The following is a 24,037-nucleotide window of genomic DNA, read 5'->3' as shown; positions in this document are numbered from 1 at the left end:
ACTCCTAATCCTAACCATAACCCACTCCTAATTCAAAAACCCTAACCCACTCCTAATCCTAACCATAACCCACTCCTAATCCTAACCTTAACCCACTCCTAATCCTAACCTTAACCCACTCCTAATCCTAACCCTAACCGCTAACCCCAAGCCTAATCGGCCTGTGCCTCATGCTTATGGCACTCAATCGTTGATAGTTTCCTTCCCAGAATCGGTCCAAGTTGAAGACTTAAGGCTGGGAACAGAAAAGGACAGGATTGGGCTTTAATTATATTCATTTTTAATTAATTGTTCATTATTTATTGGATTATAGTGAAGGTGCACAAATTAATTATTAAGACTTTACCAAAAAATTCCTTTTTCCCAAAAAATTTTTTTTATAATTGGTAATTTCATCAAAATTCCATTTAAAATTACTTATACTAATATATAGATATATATATATATCATTATTTAGATCCAAAAAAAAACAGTTGGAACAGTCCTTTGATAATTTAAAAAGTCAGCTAATTTTCTGATTGGCTCTCAAAGGCTGATTTTCCAATTTGAATGGGAAAAGGCGCCCATTGGACCATTTGAATTTAGTCCCGCCCCCAAGCTATAAATAAGCACACCTGAGGATGCAGACTTCATTCATTGCTTCTAGCTCTGAGAGAGAAAGCACCTAACACTCCTTGCATCTATATTACCCTGATTTTATATCCATATATCTACATACATATTCAAAGCCTTTTATTTTCCAAGACATTTATCTCCTTTATTTATTTGATTTTCTTTGTCTTAAAGAAAATTAAAAGGCTTTTTTCCAAGACTTTTATTTCTTTTGGTTTAAAGAAATATGTATTTTGAGAATTTTCAATTTTTATTTTTCATAAAAATATTTTTGAACAAGCCAGCCTGAGGAAGGTTCCAAGTGAACCGAAATGTTGCAACGGCTGTTCAATCAAACACACACGTATACAAAAATTTTTTTTTTTCCTAAACAAAAAAATTAAAAAACAAAAAAATGTTCCTGCCAGAAAGAGATGGATGGACTGTGGTAACACACAGACGCAGACACGTCACTCAGGCCGCTGTCTGGCCTAGACCCTATCAACACAGCATGATGGAACGTCAGGCACGACAAGAGACAGTGCTCTCGTATGCTGACGCAGTCAAGTATGGCAGCCACGGAAGGGCAGCCGTTACTTACCGTAACAATCCTCATCAAAGGTCTGATAGGCCAAAATTTTTGGAAACCCGGGTCCGCTATGGACCCGGTACCTTTGTCTCTTCAAAAAAAACCCTCATAAGGGAACCACAGAAAAGACAGCAGATCCAGCCACGTGCATCTCGTCCTCACCTGCAAAACAAAAAACACATAAATCATGAACAGAACACAGAGGATGAATATTCAGATGATCCTGATTTCATCACCAAAACCAGTACACTGCTTAACATTATCAAACTTGTACACCATCAGAATAATGTTAGCCATGAGCAGCCTATTGGCATTAAAAGGATTGAGGATAATCTAGCAGATGTCATCAGGCCAGCCTTGTCAAATGCCACAACACAAGCTCTCATTTATGGAAATGCTAAAAACTGGGCCTACACAACCATGCTTATCCTGAAACACCACTATGAGGATGCGTTGGTACAGGAGTTGGCTAAACTCCAGCATTTCTCTTCCCAGAGCTGGGATAAATGCTTCAACACTGCCATCTTGTGGGCAAAACGTGTCTTAGGCACAAGACTAAAAGACAAATCCATACATGAAGCTTATGCATTGGCAGAAGAGCAATGGCAGGCCATGGCCTGTTCTATTGACTCTGAGGAACAGAGTGAGACAGTGGAAAGCCAAAATTCATCTCCCATTCCTCCTCCCACAGAAAATACATGTGTGGCTAAAAATACCATAGTGGTGCAGGCTGTTGTACACAGGGAGACAGAGGCACAGCCTCTCATTGAAACCTCCATCCCAGTACAAAAAAAATAGACTAAAACTGCATGCACTATGACAGAGCCACAGAGTGACTGGTCCCCCATGAGACAGGAGGACTCAGACAGCCATTCGGATGAGGAAATAAATGTTCCGGCCTCTCCAAAAGAACAACGTATCCCTCGCTCGTGTCCCAAAAAGGATGGTGAAGAGGACATTGTCCTGATTGAAGAAGGGGACGGATGTGATATGGAAGGTTTGGAGGCACAAAGAGTGAGCCTGAGCCCTGATAAAATCACCAGCCTTAGGACAGCCACACAGGCCCGCTTAAGTGTTGAATTCAGTACTCCTTCGGGAACACAGTGTGTCTCCGAGGGGGACGGGCCGAATAGACACATAAGCACATCCAGAAAAATGATTGACTGGAAGCTTACTGTCCGAAAAAAGTGGCTGATTGTCGGCGACTCTAACCTATCCAGAATCCCTCCATTTAAAAACCCGGATCTCCAGATAGAGAGCTATCCGGGTGCCACGTTTAGACATATAGAGGTGGTAATTAATAAAAATACTCCCTCCACTGAAGTGGAACATGTGATCCTGTCCCTGGGGATCAACGGCCGGGCGCAGAATGCCAAAGACACGGCCATTAAACAGATGCAGGCGGCCTTAAGGGCAGCTAAAGCAAATTGCAACAAAAACAAATTGTTATTAAACCTGCCGTTAAAGGCAGCGCTATAGTGATGTGGGACAGAGAACAATACCTTTTGGGAGGGATATAGGCAATTACTTGACCCTAAATACTATAGAAGATTAGCTAAAACTATTTATTTAGACACAATAGTTATGGTGCAGTACATAGTTCAATCCCTTTACAAAAAGAAATGTATTAATGCCAAACAGAAATCCTACCTATTGGGGACCGGGGAGCCCAGAAGTAGGAGGTTTAACATGCTCCCAAAATACACAAAGACCAAGCTTAAAAGGATTAGAGATTCCAGAAAAGGCTCTTATTCACCATGGACATAGATAGCCTTTACACTAATATTGACATCCAGGAGGGAATAACGGCCATAAAAAATATTTTCCAGAAATACTCAGACACCTCTAGGCCTGATAGGGAACTCCTCCAGCTGCTGACGATTAATCTGAGAAGGAATTACTTCAAATTCAACGGAGAGTTCTTCCTACAGATCAAAGGCACAGTGATGGGCAAAATAATGTCGATGTTTGTTGATGGCATCGAATTTGACAAGGTTGTCAACACTGTTAACCCCCAAATGCCAGGGTTGGAGGAAGGATTCGTCACTTTGTATATAAACAAAACTCCAATTGAAGTGAAAGTTGACACTGGGCCAAAATATAATGTAATGTCACAAAGGAGTTTCGAACAAATTGCCAAAGGAAGACCGGTGAAGCAATCAAAAGCACCTAGCCTAGTAGCTTATGGTGGAAGCAAAATTGAGACAAAAGGCTTAGTGACATTGCAGTGTGGCCTAAATGGGCAAAATCATTCACTTCCATTCTTCTTGGTAAATCAAGATGTCCAACCACTGCTAGGATTTCGTGCATGCCTCGACATGGGTGTCGTTACTATCAGCCCAGATGTGCATCATGTCAGTATGGAGGGCAGCACTAAAGACCTTCTCAATGAGTACAAAGATTTGTTCACAGACGAGCTTGGAGAACTCCCGATAACATATTCTATGACCGTGGACCCCAGCGTACAGCCTGTAGTCCGCCCTGCTCATCGCATTCCTCTTGCAATGCAAAGCAGTGTCAAAGCAGAGCTGGACTGCATGGAGAGCCTTGGCGTCATATCGGCGGTCTCGGAGCCGACGGATTGGGTCTCGTCCATGGTGGCTACACATAAAAAGGACAAAAAAGAAATCAGGCTGTGCATCAATCCAAAAGATCTCAACACTGCCTTAAGACCACATCACCCAATGCGCAGCGTCATTGATATTCATGGTTATTGATCAAGTCAGAGTCATGCCAGTACAGTTTCTTCCCTTTGACAGGAGGTTTCAGCTAAAGGAAGGGGATGTAGATCATTGTGATAGATGATCTGTTCAGAAATACAATGTGATTTGTATGTTATAATGTTCTGCAGCTTAAACATGTATTGGGCTCTTTAAGAAGGTATTCCCACCCCCTTTGAGCGTAGGTACTAGGAACACATGTGAGCCATGTTCGGGTGTTATGCGTTATATGTCGAGCACGAGTTCTTTTAATAAAAATATCTTCACGTTGATCACTGACTGTCTCTCTAAGTTAACGGACAAACAACAAGCAGTGTTCCTTGGTGTGGCAGTTTCTACAGACTGTGGTGTATGAACTTCCTGGGGAGGAGACACCAGCAGTAAGAGTTCTGCCAGCATTCATTTTTGCAGACAAACTAACTTTTTTTTAGTTACAAACTGTAACTAATTTTTTTTGTTTTTTATTATTAATTAAACTGTGTATAGTTAATAAACTTTTATTATTATTACTGTGACCTGACTGCTTCTTTGGATTCTGTGTTTTTTAACTTGTTCACTGTTACATGAAATGTTTTCATATTTCACACATTTAATTGGAAGTAAATTTTCCTGACTGCAGTCAGTTTGATGCATGTTCATTATTTAAAATGCCTCTATTATTCTTTTACAACACTGCACTTCCACATACTTCCGTGTTTCCGGGCGGGGGTGGATTACCGAAGTAAGTATTGCTGTACCGTAGATTATTTTAATGACTAAAATTTCTGACCCATTTTGGGTTAAATTCAACCCAGCAGTGTCGTAATTTTTAACTAATGGGTTAAAATAACCCAGCGCTGGGTCCAAAAGGGACGAACACAACGCTGGGTTGAATTTAACCCAAAATAACCCAAATTGGGTTGTTCTTAACCTAGGAGTTTTTAGAGTGTAATATGTTGTGACTCCACTATATACAATTGCTGTTGGATGACAATTATAGAGGCAGACAAAATAATTTACCTTCTTTTGTCTCACCTTCTGGCATGTCTCCTGGCTCCAGTGCTGTTGGGTCATATGGACTGTTAAGGACTACTTGGTCCTTAACACCATTTCTATTTTGAGTCCATATGACCCACAACCAGTGCCGATTCCTTTTGGTGTCCTCGTCAAATAACTTCGAGGAGAGATCTGACCAAAGGTTAGAAGAATAACCCAGGTCCTGTTCAGTACATCAGCTTTTAAAAACTGATGTACGATGGTCTCTTTTCCTCCCGCTTCTGCCCATACATCGGTCCTCCTCCGTGCGTGGCCTTTCTTTAGGCGACCCATGTTCTATGGATTTGCTTGAAAGAACGCACAGTATTTCACAGTATTTTAAAGGTTTGGTTTAATTGCTTTAAACACAATTAGAAACACCTGCTGTTCATCAGATGATTGCTCCAATTTGTCCTGAATGGATAGAAGTACCTCCCACAGAGGTACATTCTCACATGTTATATGAACACTACCCCAAAGGATTCTGCAGAATGAGCTAAGTTGGCACTTTATAAACGATTTATGCTTAGAGTCGATTTTCGTTACGTCAGAGCACGTTTTATAAAACTTTTTTTTTTTTTATTTAATTTAAATAAAAAAATTAGTTTTAAATTAAATCACCGTAAGCACGTTCGGTAATGTTCTTCGATAAAGCGTCGCACGTGCGCGAAGCACTTCGTCGGCCCAGTCACGAATTTCTCCAGTGTTCTATAACTATCAAGATTGTCATTGGACTAACAAAACAAATTATGATTTTAAATCGAGTATTCTAATAGGATTCCTGCCGCTCGTTGAGTCGTTGTTTCTGAAAGGCTACGTAACGTTAACTTACCAATGTTGAATGTGAAATTTTTGAGCAGTCTCGTATGATTTTTCTAGGATTAATTTTATTTATATATATATATGTGTGTGTGTGTGTGTGTGTGTGTGTGTATGTAGTGAATTAAATGCGTTTAATACAAAAAAAATCTATTAAGGAGCAACTGCAAGTGGTCTGATTTTATTAAGTCAACACAACAAAAGGTGTGATGGGCTACTCGTCACAGAACATGCCAGTAAATAGACATGCAATTTTTGATCATAAAGTGTATTTTTATAGTCACTAGTGGCTATCTCGCCGACAATATCACTTGCAAATTAATATTTTTGGTCACATGCAACCGTTTTAATTGCAGTCTGAAGCCCTGCATCATTCTTTTGCACTGATGCATTTGCTAAACTGAGCCGATTTCTTCCTTTCATCGATGGCCCGATGCCATTTTGATAGGGGTTTGAGTGGTATTGTAACAATATATTTTAGTTATTTATAAATGTAGTTATGGAAAATAGACAAGCTTTATATAATAAATAAATTCACATCATATACATGAAAAGTACTTCACTTTATTTGATTTCTCTTTTTAGCATCTCAGTCTCACTCATGCTTCACACTAGTTAGCCACACCCAATTATTTACATGTCGCGACACATACTTAAAAAATGTTATGGTTAATGACAATTAGAGGCAGACAAAATAATTTACCTTCTTTTGGCATAATGTCTCCTGGCTCCAGTGTTGTTTGTTCATATGGACTGTTCAGGGCTAGTTGGTCCCTAACACCATTTCTGTTTTTAGTCCATATGACCCACAACCAGTGCCGATTTTGACTCGTGTCCTCGCCAAATAATGTTATAGAAACATCTGACCAAAGGGAAGATGAATATCCCTGTGTCATGACGCGGGGCAGGAAGCGGACCCAAACGCAGGATAGTAAAACAAAACAGGGTTTAATAAAGGGGACCACGAGACAGGACAAAGACAACACTAGATTTCTCGCTGCCATCGGCAACGCGGCTCACATTTATACACAAGACAATCCGATACAAATTAGGAGCAGGCGTGGAAACAGGGCAGGGCAAACGCGTGACGAGGAACAATAACAAACATGCACGTGGCCAAAGTCCGGGCTGAATCAGAACACCCTGGTCCCTGTTTAATATATCAGCTTTTATTAACTGATATACAATGGTTTCCTTTCCACCCGCTTCTGCCCATATGTAAGAAAGATTCCTGGGGGGGAAGAACACATTCATTCCGACATAGAAAGAGAAATGTAGAAAGAAAATGAAATAAGCACAAAAATTAATTACCATAAAGAAAATTCATTTCAACAGTCCCCTCTTTTATACTGAATAATAATGATGTATAATTACAAATGCAAACACTATTTCTTGTCGTTTGGGGTTTAACGTGCACAATGAGGCTCCTGGAGGGCGGAGGCTAAGGCCCATACGCGGTTCATAATACATCGGAAAATACATGGTCCAAAAAGAAATAACAGCAACATGATCATGTGGACAGGGATGATCATAGAAAGATAAGGGGTCCATTGACCAAATAAAACATACCACAGTCTCCACCCAGTCCGATCTCCCTTTTCATCCTCGCGAATAGCATGAGCGGTTTGACGCATTTTTTTTCAACAGCCTGACCTATTTCCCCATGCTCATCATTCTCAGCAGGAACAAATGTACAACAACTATCACCCACTACTACACACACCACCCTTCTCAGCCAGGAACGAATCCAGAGCCATTCGGGTTTGTATGGCCGTCAGGCGGAGAACGGTGAGCTCAGACCAGACACCTTGTATAGCCAGCAAGGTTTCATTGACGAAAGTAGCCAAGCGATAATGAGTGACTTCTAGCTGATTCCAGAGTTGGGTTACACCATACTGGGGAATAAGAGCTTGCCAGAATGTAGTGAACTTAGATTGTAATCGATGTTCAAGGGGGGGGAAAGGGAGATCACTGGTGGCTCTTTTAAGGCGAATACTACGAGATGGACCCTGATGAAATAAGGACATCTGTGAAGAAAACTGGGTGTAAGCACATACCCCTCCCCACTCGCTAGGTAAAAATAAACACACACATTTCCCACAAACTCAATACCAATCGTGTTTCCAGGTGGTGCCATCTATACCGGGGTGTATTATAGCGCAACTAGTGGAGTTATGTGATCCCAGGGGGCAGGCAACATAAGTGGCATTACAATCTTTATCTGTTAAATTTCCTAGAAATACGACCCCCTCCCTCTTAACACACATACACACACTATACTGATGATTCGGGCCATGGAGGGCTTGGAAAGTGCTAAGAAAGGCATTCTTTCTGAGATACATTTTTAGGGTGTTACGCAGGGCATGAATACAAACAGATTTATCTGTGCTATTCCCACACCCGCGAGAACCGGTGTAGTTAAGAAATTCTTCATGCACATTATTCATCATATTTTTAGAGGCATTAGAAGCGATACAAACATCAGAAATACAGACATAGGCCATGGCAGTGAGAGTGTCTTGTATAGTGTTGTTGATGTTGGGAAGACTTGACACACGTAGCATGACTCGTCAGTATGCTGTCGAGCTGTCCAATTCGCGAACTGCCAGAAGGTATTATCGTGGATGAGCTTGGACGGGAATCCCTGTCCCAAGCGCGACGAGCAGTAGTAGAAGTAGAACAGCCATACTGGTCACTGGCTGTGTTTCCGGGTCCAAGAAGAGGTTGTCTTTCTGTCCCCAACAGCTTCCTCGTGCACTGTTTGCACCGTGGCAGATGTCCGAACAGGCAGCACAGAGTCTGCGGGGTCACCACGCCGTTTCGCTCAATGATGTCAGCCTTTTGCAGAGAGATGCGTGTCGTCACCTGGAGCTCACCGACTGCCCCCTCTTCTTAGATCAGCCGATCCTTCTATTTGGATGCTGGGAAGAGGGACCCCTGAAAAGGTAGTCAGCTGTTGCTTCAAATTTCTGAAACACAAACACTGTTTAGACAGACTTTTCACTTATGATTCTTCTTTCAAACCCGTGCCTGGTTTTAGACGGGAGGCGTGGATCCACTGTGGAAAAAGATCGGTTAACACAGCAGTGCGAGTCGCAGCGACTATTTCTGCAGGTCCACTATACGGGGTCTCACCCAAAGGCGTGCCTAATTTTTCCAAATTTCTGACCAAGACACGATCTCCCAGCTTAAAAGGGTGTGTATTGCCAATTGGAATTTGGGGTTGTTTTGAATTTACCCGTGCCCAATATTCGTTGAGCTTCTGAATTAACCCTGCAGAGTACTCGCTGAGGTGTACATCAAGATCCCCCGTTCCCAATGCCTGTTTGCCTCTTCGCCAAGGGTGGGGAAATGGTCTCCCCATCACGAGCTCATAGGGAGACAGGTGATCCAAAGCCACTTGTGCGGTCATTCTCATATCTGCTAAGACGTGTGGCAGTGCGTGTAGCCAATTTTTGGAACCGGACGTGTGCATTGCTTTACGAATTTTGTCTTTTATTGTGCGATTGGCTCGCTCCGCCATACCTGATGACTGTGGATGGTAAGGAATGTGGAAATGCCAATTGATCTTTAACTCTTTACACAGAAGCTGAGTGACTTTAGATGTAAATGGAGTTCCCTTGTCAGAATCAATTCCTACAGGGATGCCATACCTAGGAATGGCACTCTAGCATTTTCTAGCACCACTCTAGCATTTTCCTTACTACATGGGAAGGCTTCTACCCATCTGGAGAACTTATCAACCATTCCCAAAAGGTACCTGAAAGGACCCTGCCTAGGCATGTGTGTGAAATCGATCTGCCATTCTTGAAAGGGAGTGTCAGGCGTGGGAAGGTGTTGATGTGTGGCACCTGATTTTAAAATGTTATTCTGTGCGCATATTAAACATCCGTCTAATATTCTATTCACGTCTGTGTGTAAGCGGAAAATACAAAAAAAAATCAGATAAGTCCTGTGACACCCCTCTTCGTCCGCGGTGAGTGGGGCCATGAAACTCGCGGACGGGAAAAGGAGTACAATGTCGTGGTAGGCAGACACGGCCCTTGTTATCTAGAATAACATAGGAATCAGTCGCACGCTGACTAGTCCAAAATTCGCGGTCAGCAGGTGAAGCTGAAGCCTGCAGCGAAGGGAGATCCATGTCAGGAAGAACAGCACTGATCATGGTATTAACAGAGACCATGGCTGGAGATAGATTTGGGGGAAGTGGGCGTGAAGCCGCAGCCTGTTTAGCCATTCGGTCAGCGAAACTGTTCCCGCTCACTTAATCGGTGTCACCAGAGGAATGCGCCCTAGTTTTAACAATGGCCACAGAACGAGGCACATGACAGGCGGTGATTTAAATCCTGCACTAACGAGGCACGGGAGATAGGCTTGCCGTCAGCTGCAGTGAAGCCACGAGATTGCCAGATGCGGCCAAAGACCGTGGGGGAATTGATGTAACCCTGTGGCAACCTGGTCCACGTATACTGCTGTCCCCTGTGTGTGAAGGCAAAGAGTGGCTGTGTGTCCTTCCCTACAGGAACACTAAAGAAAGCAGAACAAAGGTCAATCACAGAAAATACTCTGTGTACATGGAATAGAGGCTATAATTGAGGATACATCAGGGACAATTGGAGCAACAGGAATAATCAGTTTATCTTTCTCAGATCTTGGGTAAATCTCCAAGAGCCATCTGGTTTTGGAACAGGATTGACAGGAGTATTGTATGGGCTAACATGGCATCACCACCCCCTGCTGTAAAAGAGAATGAAGAATGTCAATTCCAGCGGCTTTCTCATGAGACAGAGGATACTGTTTAATATACACAGGTGTAAGGTGTTTAATTCTGGCCTCATAAGGAGGACAGGAAACGCAGACCATGTCATCCTTGTGTTCCGCCCACAAAGAAGGAACAGACTCTAGAGCGGGAGAGAACAGATAGCGTTAACTGCAGCAGCGTTATGTGGAAGTACACAGTCAGAGAGAGCGAGAATATCTGGAACAGAGGTTTCGAGAGTTTGTACAGTCATGTGGGAACCTCTAAAAACTATAGAGTCCCAGAAGACTCACAAGATCACGGCCAAGGAGGTTAAAGCTCAAGCACCATTCCTCCTAAATGTTGCCACACCTGGCTAAATCGAGTCAAAAACACAGAGGTGGACTCTCCCTTTTCCTGCTTACAGTTAGTAACCTGAGAGAGATCACGATTAGCATGTTTAATATTAAGCAGATATTTAGTGAGCTGCCGACACAATTGGTCTAAAGCATCTTTATTATCCTTACAAAAATATGTGGAAACAACTCGAGTTTGAGTTCTTTTTCTTCCTCCTTTTTTTTTGTTATATTTACTACTTAATCAGGTTTTAACACAGGAACTTGTTCAATTAGTTTCTCTTCATCATACTGGTCGCCTAATTTATTCTGAAGAATAACTCGATAATCTGCTCCTGTAAGCTGACAGTTACGAGAACTCTTAATTAGCATATCTACAATGTAATGGTTATCTGGCAAGGTAGGCCGATTAGAGGCCAACGGGACCTTTTTTTTCTTTAGAGTAAGGTGGCGGTTCAACACTCCCACTGTGGATCTCCCATACCCTCAAAAATCATGCGGTATGCGGAGGCTAAATAACCAAGATCAAATGTACCATCACGTGGGTAAGGTGGAATCTGAGGATTGGCCTCAGTCCAGCCAGCCAAATTCTCAACAAATGGTTGTGCATAATATCCTAAACCACATCGTGTCATCCAATCATAGGGTGTTTCACCAGGCATAGGCTTGGGATACGAGTTCCCCATTATGAACAAACAAAATATTACAACAGGCAAAGAAAAGAGGCACGGATAAGTCAAGAGAGGAAATTATATATATATATATAGTGCACTCTGCTTAGTTTTTCCTGCCAAAACTAAGGATAACCTTCTTGGCCTTCTCAAACGAAGCCAAGGATAAATATCCCGTCAAAATGGGATAACTTCTTCCTAGTAATACTGCCGACCAGGTAGTCAATCAAATATGTCTTACCTGATCGAGAGTATCACGTCGGGGTCACCAAACTGTAAGAGAGATTCCTCCTCGCACTTGTCTGCGTCCCTTTAGCTCTGCAAAACAATAGGAGCTCCGGAGCACTGAGAGAACAAACCACACGAGTGAAATCAAATCTGGTTTATTCCAAACAGCTGCTCCAAGGACTGAGCGACAGAACAGAATATATAAGCAATGAAAATACAGTAAGCTATGATGTATGAGAAGGCGGAGGCCAAGTTTTGTCAACATAGATAGGGGTATGCTAGAATGCTGCTTCCTCACAACTCTTATCCAAGCATTGAAGGTCAGAAGGCCTGCACATGAGCAAAGAGAAACTGAGTGTCCTGAGAGTAATCTCACAAGCAGGTCAACCTATCCTGTCTTTTCATCCGGTCAAGACCACTAAAGGAAGAGGATAGACTCAAATCAAGAACATTAAATCAGAAGAGGTGACGATGACATAACATATAACACAGAAATACAATTTTACATGACAGAGAATCCTCGTTTTCTATTCCCTTAAGATTATGGTTACGTTATCAGCAAGCCTTACCATCCTGCTTATGTTTGCAGAAACACAGGGTACAAAAACAAGAAAGCAAGAACACACTTATCACAGGTCAGCATGACCAGAGTGGGGGGGGGGAAGAACGCATTCATTCTGACATAGAAAGAGAAATGTAGAAAGAAAATGAAATAAGCACAAATTAATTACCATACAGAAAATTCATTTTAACACCATACATCTACCCTCCTACGTGCGTGTCCTTTTTTAATTCTGCCCATGTTCTATGGTTTTGCTCGAAAGAACCCACAGTATTTCAAAGGTTTTTTTAAATGCTTTAAACACAATTAGAAATTAATTCATTAATTATTTTAAACCTTAATTATTTTAATGACAAATTTCTGACCCATTTTGGGTTAAATTCAAGCCAGCGGTGTCAGAATTTTTAACTAATAGTTGGGTTAAAATAACCCAGCGCTGGGTCAAAAAGGGACGAACCCAACGCTGGGTTATTTTAACCCAACTATTAGTTAAAAATGACTACACTGCTGGGTTGAATTTAACCCAAAATAACACAAATTGGGTTGTTCTTAACCTAGGAGTTTTTAGAGTGTAATATGTTGTGACTCCACTATATACAATTGCTGTTGGATGACAATTATAGAGGCAGACAAAATTTACCTTCTTTTGGCATGTCTCCTGGCTCCAGTGTTGTTGGGTCATATGGACTGTTAAGGGCTACTTGGTCCTTAACACCATTTCTGTTTCTTGTCCATATGACCCACAACCAATGCCGATTCTGTCTGGTGTTCTCGCCAAATAACGTAGAGGAGAGATCTGACCAAAGGTTAGAGGAATAACCCTGGTCCCTGTTCAGTACATCAGCTTTTAAAAACTGATGTACGATGGTCTCTCTTCCTCCCGCTTCTGCCCATACGTCTGCCCTCCTCCGTGTGTGGCCTTTCTTGAGGCGTCCCATGTTCTATGGATTTGCTTGAAAGAACCCACTGTATTTCACAGTATTTTAAAGGTTTGGTTTAATTGCTTTTAAACACAATTAGAAACACCTGCTGTTCATCAGATGATTGCTCCAATTTGTCCTGAATGGATAGAAGTACCTCCCACAGAGGTACATTCTCACATGTTATATGAACACTACCCCCCCCCAAAAAAAACCCAAAGGATTCTGCAGAATGAGCTAAGTTGTCTCAATTAAAAGCTCATTCCATTTAAATCTTTGTTTGGACTTTAAACATACCATTTTTTTAGATTATTTAGTTTTCAATACAAGATGACACAGCCTAATGAACATAATGTTGTTGAATGAACCAACTTAATAATATTCTTTGTTTTCTTTATGTATTTAGCATCCATTTTATATTGCACTCACACAATATGTGCACTGAGTGAGTTTACAGCTTTGCAGAACTGGAACTTCATCTGCCTCAGCCTCTTTTAATTCATTTTAAAAGCTCAAGTCAAGTGTGTGTGTGCGCGTGCGTGACAACGCGCTTTCGTCAAAGCTGAAGGAGACGCGAGGAGCAAATGGCTGTTGCTAACTAGCACTTAACTAAAGATCTGATTGAATGTGATGTGTATGCAAGAAAGCTGTACATAATTATCATTGTGATGAGTGGGGTGCAACTAAGGTCCACTGAAGTAAAGCTTGGTGGCTCCCATGGCTCTTAGTGCCACCCAACTTGTCTTTTTTTTTTTTTTTTTAAAGCTCTACAAACTTAAGATAAAAAATGTAGTTTGTTTTTCAAATGTTCTGTGGCAAAAAGTTTACTCAAATGTTTTGAGTATTTTTAACTTATGAAGTTCAAAGTGAAACAATGGGTTAGTAAGCCTAAGTTGGTTGATTTATGCATAGTTCATATTTGTTAATGGGCCTAAAGTTATTTTGGAGGCTGCTATTGTTAGCAGCTATATTATTTTTTTCATTATGTATAGATGAAATTTATAAAGTTGTTCATAGCTTTAAATTAAATAGAATTTTCTTTCTTTATCTTTCCTGCTACTTTAAAGAAACATAATCATGAAAACATGATTTTGTATTTTTTTTCAAGTAGCTTTTAAAAAATAAAACATTTTATGAACAATTATTTTAGATTTGATTTATAAATACCCCATTTAAGTTAACGACAGATTCATTATCATTATGATGAAAATATGACAGAGCAGTATGTTCTTTAGGGTCAAATAAATATTTAGCAACTTGTTTTGGAGTGGTGTGTGCCTCTTTTCAAAAGTTATTGAACTGGATGCTCTGCCACTGGAGAACGCCATAGAATAGAGTGATGATGGAAATTGAACATCTAGAGTAAATAATAGCATCCAGTTCAATAACTTTTGAAAAGAGGCACACACCACTCCAGAAGAAGTTGCTAAATATTTATTTGACCCTAAAGAACATACTACAAGTCTTTAATGTGCTATTATTTACTGTAGTTGTTCAATTTCCATCATCACTCTATTCTATGGGGTTCTCCAGTGGCAGAGCATCCAGTTCAATAACTTTTGAAAAGATGCACACACCACTCCAAAACAAGTTGCTAAATATTTATTTGACCCTAAAGAACATACTACAAGTCTTTAATGTGCTATTATTTACTCTAGATGTTCAATTTCCATCATCACTCTATTCTATGGGGTTCTCCAGTGGCAGAGCATCCAGTTCAATAACTTTTGAAAAGAGGCACAGACCACTCCAAAACAAGTTGCTAAATATTTATTTGACCCTAAAGAACATACTACAAGTCTTTAATGTGCTATATTTTACTCTAGATGTTCAATTTCCATCTTCACTCTATTCTATGGGGTTCTCCATTGGCAGAGCATCCAGTTCAATAACTTTTGAAAAGAGGCACACACCACTCCAGAAGAATTTGCTAAATATTTATTTGACCCTAAAGAACATACTACAAGTCTTTAATGTGCTATTATTTACTCTAGATGTTCACTTTCCATCATCACTCTATTCTATGGGGTTCTCCAGTGGCAGAGCATCCAGTTCAATAACTTTTGATAAGAGTCACACACCAATAAATATTTAGTTGCTAAGTTATTGAACTGGATGCTCTGCCACTGGAGAACCCCATAGAATAGAGTGATGATGGAAATTGAACATCTAGAGTAAATAATAGCATCCAGTTCAATAACTTTTGAAAAGAGGCACACACCACTCCAGAACAAGTTGCTAAATATTTATTTGACCCTAAAGAACATACTACAAGTCTTTAATGTGCTATAATTTACTCTAGATGTGTTGAATTTAACCCAAAATAACCCAAATTGGGTTGTTCTTAACCTAGGAGTTTTTAGAGTGTAATATGTTGTGACTCCACTATATACAATTGCTGTTGGATGACAATTATAGAGGCAGACAAAATAATTTACCTTCTTTTGTCTCACCTTCTGGCATGTCTCCTGGCTCCAGTGCTGTTGGGTCATATGGACTGTTAAGGACTACTTGGTCCTTAACACCATTTCTATTTTGAGTCCATATGACCCACAACCAGTGCCGATTCCTTTTGGTGTCCTCGTCAAATAACTTCGAGGAGAGATCTGACCAAAGGTTAGAAGAATAACCCAGGTCCTGTTCAGTACATCAGCTTTTAAAAACTGATGTACGATGGTCTCTTTTCCTCCCGCTTCTGCCCATACATCGGTCCTCCTCCGTGCGTGGCCTTTCTTTAGGCGACCCATGTTCTATGGATTTGCTTGAAAGAACGCACAGTATTTCACAGTATTTTAAAGGTTTGGTTTAATTGCTTTAAACACAATTAGAAACACCTGCTGTTCATCAGATGATTGCTCCAATTTGTCCTGAATGGATAGAAGTACCTCCCACAGAGGTACATTCTCACATGTTATATGAACACTACCCCAAAGGATTCTGCAGAATGAGCTAAGTTGGCACTTTATAAACGATTTATGCTTAGAGTCGATTTTCGTTACGTCAGAGCACGTTTTATAAAACTTTTTTTTTTTTTATTTAATTTAAATAAAAAAATTAGTTTTAAATTAAATCACCGTAAGCACGTTCGGTAATGTTCTTCGATAAAGCGTCGCACGTGCGCGAAGCACTTCGTCGGCCCAGTCACGAATTTCTCCAGTGTTCTATAACTATCAAGATTGTCATTGGACTAACAAAACAAATTATGATTTTAAATCGAGTATTCTAATAGGATTCCTGCCGCTCGTTGAGTCGTTGTTTCTGAAAGGCTACGTAACGTTAACTTACCAATGTTGAATGTGAAATTTTTGAGCAGTCTCGTATGATTTTTCTAGGATTAATTTTATTTATATATATATGTGTGTGTGTGTGTGTGTGTGTGTGTATGTAGTGAATTAAATGCGTTTAATACAAAAAAAATCTATTAAGGAGCAACTGCAAGTGGTCTGATTTTATTAAGTCAACACAACAAAAGGTGTGATGGGCTACTCGTCACAGAACATGCCAGTAAATAGACATGCAATTTTTGATCATAAAGTGTATTTTTATAGTCACTAGTGGCAATCTCGCCGACAATATCACTTGCAAATTAATATTTTTGGTCACAAATGCAACCGTTTTAATTGCAGTCTGAAGCCCTGCATCATTCTTTTGCACTGATGCATTTGCTAAACTGAGCCGATTTCTTCCTTTCATCGGTGGCCCGATGCCATTTTGATAGGGGTTTGAGTGGTATTGTAACAATATATTTTAGTTATGGAAAATAGACAAGCTTTATATAATAAATAAATTCACATCATTTACATGAAAAGTACTTCACTTTATTTGATTTCTCTTTTTAGCATCTCAGTCTCACTCATGTTTCACACTAGTTAGCCACACCCAATTATTTACATGTCGCGACATGTACTTAAAAAATGTTATGGTTAATGACAATTATAGAGGCAGACAAAATAATTTACCTTCTTTTGGCATAATGTCTCCTGGCTCCAGTGTTTGTTCATATGGACTGTGCAGGGCTAGTTGGTCCCTAACACCATTTCTGTTTTTAGTCCATATGACCCACAATCAGTGCCGATTTTGACTCGTGTCCTCGCCAAATAATGTTATGGAAACATCTGACCAAAGGGAAGATGAATATCCCTGTGTCATGATGCGGGGCAGGAAGCGGACCCAAACGCAGGATAGTAAAACAAAACAGGGTTTAATAAAGGGGACCACGAGACAGGACAAAGACAACACTAGATTTCTCGCTGCCATCGGCAACGCGGCTCACATTTATACACAAGACAATCCGATACAAATTAGGAGCAGGCGTGGAAACAGGGCAGGGCAAACGCGTGACGAGGAACAATAACAAACATGCACGTGGCCAAAGTCCGGGCTGAATCAGAACACCCTGGTCCCTGTTTAATATATCAGCTTTTATTAACTGATATACAATGGTTTCCTTTCCACCCGCTTCTGCCCATATGTAAGAGATTCCTGGGGGGGAAGAACACATTCATTCCGACATAGAAAGAGAAATGTAGAAAGAAAATGAAATAAGCACAAAAATTAATTACCATAAAGAAAATTCATTTCAACAGTCCCCTCTTTTATACTGAATAATAATGATGTATAATTACAAATGCAAACACTATTTCTTGTCGTTTGGGGTTTAACGTGCACAATGAGGCTCCTGGAGGGCGGAGGCTAAGGCCCATACGCGGTTCATAATACATCGGAAAATACATGGTCCAAAAAGAAATAACAGCAACATGATCATGTGGACAGGGATGATCATAGAAAGATAAGGGGTCCATTGACCAAATAAAACATACCACAGTCTCCACCCAGTCCGATCTCCCTTTTCATCCTCGCGAATAGCATGAGCGGTTTGACGCATTTTTTTTCAACAGCCTGACCTATTTCCCCATGCTCATCATTCTCAGCAGGAACAAATGTACAACAACTATCACCCACTACTACACACACCACCCTTCTCAGCCAGGAACGAATCCAGAGCCATTCGGGTTTGTATGGCCGTCAGGCGGAGAACGGTGAGCTCAGACCAGACACCTTGTATAGCCAGCAAGGTTTCATTGACGAAAGTAGCCAAGCGATAATGAGTGACTTCTAGCTGATTCCAGAGTTGGGTTACACCATACTGGGGAATAAGAGCTTGCCAGAATGTAGTGAACTTAGATTGTAATCGATGTTCAAGGGGGGGGAAAGGGAGATCACTGGTGGCTCTTTTAAGGCGAATACTACGAGATGGACCCTGATGAAATAAGGACATCTGTGAAGAAAACTGGGTGTAAGCACATACCCCTCCCCACTCGCTAGGTAAAAATAAACACACACATTTCCCACAAACTCAATACCAATCGTGTTTCCAGGTGGTGCCATCTATACCGGGGTGTATTATAGCGCAACTAGTGGAGTTATGTGATCCCAGGGGGCAGGCAACATAAGTGGCATTACAATCTTTATCTGTTAAATTTCCTAGAAATACGACCCCCTCCCTCTTAACACACATACACACACTATACTGATGATTCGGGCCATGGAGGGCTTGGAAAGTGCTAAGAAAGGCATTCTTTCTGAGATACATTTTTAGGGTGTTACGCAGGGCATGAATACAAACAGATTTATCTGTGCTATTCCCACACCCGCGAGAACCGGTGTAGTTAAGAAATTCTTCATGCACATTATTCATCATATTTTTAGAGGCATTAGAAGCGATACAAACATCAGAAATACAGACATAGGCCATGGCAGTGAGAGTGTCTTGTATAGTGTTGTTGATGTTGGGAAGACTTGACACACGTAGCATGACTCGTCAGTATGCTGTCGAGCTGTCCAATTCGCGAACTGCCAGAAGGTATTATCGTGGATGAGCTTGGACGGGAATCCCTGTCCCAAGCGCGACGAGCAGTAGTAGAAGTAGAACAGCCATACTGGTCACTGGCTGTGTTTCCGGGTCCAAGAAGAGGTTGTCTTTCTGTCCCCAACAGCTTCCTCGTGCACTGTTTGCACCGTGGCAGATGTCCGAACAGGCAGCACAGAGTCTGCGGGGTCACCACGCCGTTTCGCTCAATGATGTCAGCCTTTTGCAGAGAGATGCGTGTCGTCACCTGGAGCTCACCGACTGCCCCCTCTTCTTAGATCAGCCGATCCTTCTATTTGGATGCTGGGAAGAGGGACCCCTGAAAAGGTAGTCAGCTGTTGCTTCAAATTTCTGAAACACAAACACTGTTTAGACAGACTTTTCACTTATGATTCTTCTTTCAAACCCGTGCCTGGTTTTAGACGGGAGGCGTGGATCCACTGTGGAAAAAGATCGGTTAACACAGCAGTGCGAGTCGCAGCGACTATTTCTGCAGGTCCACTATACGGGGTCTCACCCAAAGGCGTGCCTAATTTTTCCAAATTTCTGACCAAGACACGATCTCCCAGCTTAAAAGGGTGTGTATTGCCAATTGGAATTTGGGGTTGTTTTGAATTTACCCGTGCCCAATATTCGTTGAGCTTCTGAATTAACCCTGCAGAGTACTCGCTGAGGTGTACATCAAGATCCCCCGTTCCCAATGCCTGTTTGCCTCTTCGCCAAGGGTGGGGAAATGGTCTCCCCATCACGAGCTCATAGGGAGACAGGTGATCCAAAGCCACTTGTGCGGTCATTCTCATATCTGCTAAGACGTGTGGCAGTGCGTGTAGCCAATTTTTGGAACCGGACGTGTGCATTGCTTTACGAATTTTGTCTTTTATTGTGCGATTGGCTCGCTCCGCCATACCTGATGACTGTGGATGGTAAGGAATGTGGAAATGCCAATTGATCTTTAACTCTTTACACAGAAGCTGAGTGACTTTAGATGTAAATGGAGTTCCCTTGTCAGAATCAATTCCTACAGGGATGCCATACCTAGGAATGGCACTCTAGCATTTTCTAGCACCACTCTAGCATTTTCCTTACTACATGGGAAGGCTTCTACCCATCTGGAGAACTTATCAACCATTCCCAAAAGGTACCTGAAAGGACCCTGCCTAGGCATGTGTGTGAAATCGATCTGCCATTCTTGAAAGGGAGTGTCAGGCGTGGGAAGGTGTTGATGTGTGGCACCTGATTTTAAAATGTTATTCTGTGCGCATATTAAACATCCGTCTAATATTCTATTCACGTCTGTGTGTAAGCGGAAAATACAAAAAAAAAATCAGATAAGTCCTGTGACACCCCTCTTCGTCCGCGGTGAGTGGGGCCATGAAACTCGCGGACGGGAAAAGGAGTACAATGTCGTGGTAGGCAGACACGGCCCTTGTTATCTAGAATAACATAGGAATCAGTCGCACGCTGACTAGTCCAAAATTCGCGGTCAGCAGGTGAAGCTGAAGCCTGCAGCGAAGGGAGATCCATGTCAGGAAGAACAGCACTGATCATGGTATTAACAGAGACCATGGCTGGAGATAGATTTGGGGGAAGTGGGCGTGAAGCCGCAGCCTGTTTAGCCATTCGGTCAGCGAAACTGTTCCCGCTCACTTAATCGGTGTCACCAGAGGAATGCGCCCTAGTTTTAACAATGGCCACAGAACGAGGCACATGACAGGCGGTGATTTAAATCCTGCACTAACGAGGCACGGGAGATAGGCTTGCCGTCAGCTGCAGTGAAGCCACGAGATTGCCAGATGCGGCCAAAGACCGTGGGGGAATTGATGTAACCCTGTGGCAACCTGGTCCACGTATACTGCTGTCCCCTGTGTGTGAAGGCAAAGAGTGGCTGTGTGTCCTTCCCTACAGGAACACTAAAGAAAGCAGAACAAAGGTCAATCACAGAAAATACTCTGTGTACATGGAATAGAGGCTATAATTGAGGATACATCAGGGACAATTGGAGCAACAGGAATAATCAGTTTATCTTTCTCAGATCTTGGGTAAATCTCCAAGAGCCATCTGGTTTTGGAACAGGATTGACAGGAGTATTGTATGGGCTAACATGGCATCACCACCCCCTGCTGTAAAAGAGAATGAAGAATGTCAATTCCAGCGGCTTTCTCATGAGACAGAGGATACTGTTTAATATACACAGGTGTAAGGTGTTTAATTCTGGCCTCATAAGGAGGACAGGAAACGCAGACCATGTCATCCTTGTGTTCCGCCCACAAAGAAGGAACAGACTCTAGAGCGGGAGAGAACAGATAGCGTTAACTGCAGCAGCGTTATGTGGAAGTACACAGTCAGAGAGAGCGAGAATATCTGGAACAGAGGTTTCGAGAGTTTGTACAGTCATGTGGGAACCTCTAAAAACTATAGAGTCCCAGAAGACTCACAAGATCACGGCCAAGGAGGTTAAAGCTCAAGCACCATTCCTCCTAAATGTTGCCACACCTGGCTAAATCGAGTCAAAAACAGAGGTGGACTCTCCCTTTTCCTGCTTACAGTTAGTAACCTGAGAGAGATCACGATTAGCATGTTTAATATTAAGCAGATATTTAGTGAGCTGCCGACACAATTGGTCTAAAGCATCTTTATTATCCTTACAAAAATATGTGGAAACAACTCGAGTTTGAGTTCTTTTTCTTCCTCCTTTTTTTTTTGTTATATTTACTACTTAATCAGGTTTTAACACAGGAACTTGTTCAATTAGTTTCTCTTAATCATACTGGTCGCCTAATTTATTCTGAAGAATAACTCGATAATCTGCTCCTGTAAGCTGACAGTTACGAGAACTCTTAATTAGCATATCTACAATGTAATGGTTATCTGGCAAGGTAGGCCGATTAGAGGCCAACGGGACCTTTTTTTTCTTTAGAGTAAGGTGGCGGTTCAACACTCCCACTGTGGATCTCCCATACCCTCAAAAATCATGCGGTATGCGGAGGCTAAATAACCAAGATCAAATGTACCATCACGTGGGTAAGGTGGAATCTGAGGATTGGCCTCAGTCCAGCCAGCCAAATTCTCAACAAATGGTTGTGCATAATATCCTAAACCACATCGTGTCATCCAATCATAGGGTGTTTCACCAGGCATAGGCTTGGGATACGAGTTCCCCATTATGAACAAACAAAATATTACAACAGGCAAAGAAAAGAGGCACGGATAAGTCAAGAGAGGAAATTATATATATATATATAGTGCACTCTGCTTAGTTTTTCCTGCCAAAACTAAGGATAACCTTCTTGGCCTTCTCAAACGAAGCCAAGGATAAATATCCCGTCAAAATGGGATAACTTCTTCCTAGTAATACTGCCGACCAGGTAGTCAATCAAATATGTCTTACCTGATCGAGAGTATCACGTCGGGGTCACCAAACTGTAAGAGAGATTCCTCCTCGCACTTGTCTGCGTCCCTTTAGCTCTGCAAAACAATAGGAGCTCCGGAGCACTGAGAGAACAAACCACACGAGTGAAATCAAATCTGGTTTATTCCAAACAGCTGCTCCAAGGACTGAGCGACAGAACAGAATATATAAGCAATGAAAATACAGTAAGCTATGATGTATGAGAAGGCGGAGGCCAAGTTTTGTCAACATAGATAGGGGTATGCTAGAATGCTGCTTCCTCACAACTCTTATCCAAGCATTGAAGGTCAGAAGGCCTGCACATGAGCAAAGAGAAACTGAGTGTCCTGAGAGTAATCTCACAAGCAGGTCAACCTATCCTGTCTTTTCATCCGGTCAAGACCACTAAAGGAAGAGGATAGACTCAAATCAAGAACATTAAATCAGAAGAGGTGACGATGACATAACATATAACACAGAAATACAATTTTACATGACAGAGAATCCTCGTTTTCTATTCCCTTAAGATTATGGTTACGTTATCAGCAAGCCTTACCATCCTGCTTATGTTTGCAGAAACACAGGGTACAAAAACAAGAAAGCAAGAACACACTTATCACAGGTCAGCATGACCAGAGTGGGGGGGGGGGGGGGAAGAACGCATTCATTCTGACATAGAAAGAGAAATGTAGAAAGAAAATGAAATAAGCACAAAAATTAATTACCATAAAGAAAATTCATTTTAACACCATACATCTACCCTCCTACGTGCGTGTCCTTTTTTAATTCTGCCCATGTTCTATGGTTTTGCTCGAAAGAACCCACAGTATTTCAAAGGTTTTTTTAAATGCTTTAAACACAATTAGAAATTAATTCATTAATTATTTTAAACCTTAATTATTTTAATGACAAATTTCTGACCCATTTTGGGTTAAATTCAAGCCAGCGGTGTCAATTTTTAACTAATAGTTGGGTTAAAATAACCCAGCGCTGGGTCAAAAAGGGACGAACCCAACGCTGGGTTATTTTAACCCAACTATTAGTTAAAAATGACTACACTGCTGGGTTGAATTTAACCCAAAATAACACAAATTGGGTTGTTCTTAACCTAGGAGTTTTTAGAGTGTAATATGTTGTGACTCCACTATATACAATTGCTGTTGGATGACAATTATAGAGGCAGACAAAATAATTTACCTTCTTTTGGCATGTCTCCTGGCTCCAGTGTTGTTGGGTCATATGGACTGTTAAGGGCTACTTGGTCCTTAACACCATTTCTGTTTCTTGTCCATATGACCCACAACCAATGCCGATTCTGTCTGGTGTTCTCGCCAAATAACGTAGAGGAGAGATCTGACCAAAGGTTAGAGGAATAACCCTGGTCCCTGTTCAGTACATCAGCTTTTAAAAACTGATGTACGATGGTCTCTCTTCCTCCCGCTTCTGCCCATACGTCTGCCCTCCTCCGTGTGTGGCCTTTCTTGAGGCGTCCCATGTTCTATGGATTTGCTTGAAAGAACCCACTGTATTTCACAGTATTTTAAAGGTTTGGTTTAATTGCTTTTAAACACA

At 41.5% G+C, this 24,037-nt stretch overlaps 1 protein-coding gene and 1 long non-coding RNA gene across 3 annotated transcripts in view; both read right to left on the bottom strand.

Moving 5' to 3' along the window:
* The window catches only part of adamts6 (ADAM metallopeptidase with thrombospondin type 1 motif, 6), a 351,012-nt gene that overhangs the window by 43,351 nt on the left and 283,624 nt on the right, over positions 1-24,037 (bottom strand). The window lies entirely within an intron of this gene.
* Positions 986-23,007, bottom strand: LOC125139705. The gene is made up of 3 exons (XR_007138756.1): positions 17,168-23,007; positions 1,193-1,342; positions 986-1,089 (listed from the first exon to the last, which is right to left on the bottom strand). It is a non-coding gene; the product is annotated as an uncharacterized LOC125139705 (long non-coding RNA).

The sequence above is a fragment of the Tachysurus fulvidraco genome, chromosome 20 (assembly GCF_022655615.1).
Source record: "Tachysurus fulvidraco isolate hzauxx_2018 chromosome 20, HZAU_PFXX_2.0, whole genome shotgun sequence".
In the NCBI taxonomy this organism is placed as follows: domain Eukaryota; kingdom Metazoa; phylum Chordata; class Actinopteri; order Siluriformes; family Bagridae; genus Tachysurus; species Tachysurus fulvidraco.
The sequence above is the reverse complement of the archived record's forward strand: the minus strand, read 5'-3'. Positions and strand labels throughout refer to the sequence as shown.